The sequence below is a fragment of the Condylura cristata genome, unplaced genomic scaffold, assembly GCF_000260355.1.
Source record: "Condylura cristata isolate star-nosed mole 26May11 unplaced genomic scaffold, ConCri1.0 scaffold00003, whole genome shotgun sequence".
Taxonomy (NCBI): Eukaryota; Metazoa; Chordata; class Mammalia; order Eulipotyphla; family Talpidae; genus Condylura; species Condylura cristata.
In genome coordinates, this window is record NW_004567104.1 from 77,281,279 (window position 1) to 77,282,609 (window position 1,331).

Below are 1,331 nucleotides of genomic sequence, written 5' to 3' on the forward strand. Positions count from 1 at the left end.
GGGCAGCGAGCAAGCACACGCTGGGGAGACAAGGGACCCACAGCGGTGATGTCTGGGGGGGCCTCGGGGGTCGGGTGTTTGGGGATTCTCTACCTCCAACCCCGCTCTGCTGTCAGCCTGACCTGTCACCTCTCAAACAAGGCGGCGTGACATGGCATCACAGCCACTTTAAGGCCCTCACGGACCAGAGGAATCCGGCCGCTGGCGGACCCCACCGGCAGCTGGCCTCCGGGGGGCCGTCCACGCCCGCCCAGACCACGGCCGGGCCAGCCCGCCCCGCTCGCCTCCGGGCCGCACTTGTCCTCACAGTCCCCCGTTAATTTCCGCCCCCTCTCCCTGAGCCAATCTCCCTGCCGCTCTGAAAGAACAGCCTGTTAGGAAGTGATCGGAGCCGGGCGTAACGGACGGCGCTGCCAGAGCCCAAGCCGGGCACAGCTGCCCGCGTGGGAGCAGCAGCTCCTTGCTGACCCCTGCCCCTTCCTACCCCGCCAGGGCCCAGGAAGGACCCAGAGAGGCCCCTCAAGCCTGGAGACGGTGAAACAGCCTGTCCAGAGCGAGTGGAGGCCTCGGGCTCCCGGGCTGACCGGCCTCTCCCAGAAAGCTGGCCGAGATGGAGGGGTCCACAGCCAGAGCGCGGGGCCCCTGGGAGCTCTGCAAACTGAAACACTTCTGGGGGGCACCAGCCACCGCTTTACCCGGAACTGTCCAGGTTTTCGCACCCCAAGTCGTGCATCCTGGTGACCTCCACGGCCTGTCCCAGACAGGGGTCGGCCCCCACACCGTGAGATTTATTTATACAGGACAGAAAAGTGTGGGGCCACCCAGAAGCTGGAAAGGACTCGGATCACGGATGCCACCTGGGCTTCGGAAAAACTTGAACCGACTTTATAATGCTGTAAACATGAGTTGTATTTTACATTATGTTTCATATATGCTTTTATTTTATGAGTGGCATTTGATCACACTACATATTAATAATTTCTTAGTGAATAAGCACCTTCAGCTGGTCTAGTAACTCACTTCCAGTTGCACGTCAGAGCTATAAAACCAGGAAACCCAAATGTCTCCTGCAAAAGTAAATCCCAAAGAAGCCGGAGGGAGAAAGAAGCTAAAGCTGTGATGCTGAGGCCGAGGCATGGGCAGTGACTGGAATCCCCCCCAAAAGGGAACGCCCCTCTTTCCAGCTGTCCGCTTTTATTTATTTATGCATATGAGAACTGGGGTACAGGCCAGAGGTGCGGGAGGTGAGAGGACTCCCCCGAGACACAGTGGGGCACAGAACAGGCGGATGCACTGAAATCCACAGGTGAGGGGAGCAGCGGGGAGACAGG

At 59.3% G+C, this 1,331-nt stretch overlaps 1 protein-coding gene across 1 annotated transcript in view; it reads right to left on the reverse strand.

The window, feature by feature from the left end:
• DSCAM (Down syndrome cell adhesion molecule) overlaps positions 1-1,331 on the reverse strand; it is a 299,116-nt gene that overhangs the window by 239,364 nt on the left and 58,421 nt on the right. The gene's annotated exons all lie outside the window — the stretch shown is intronic.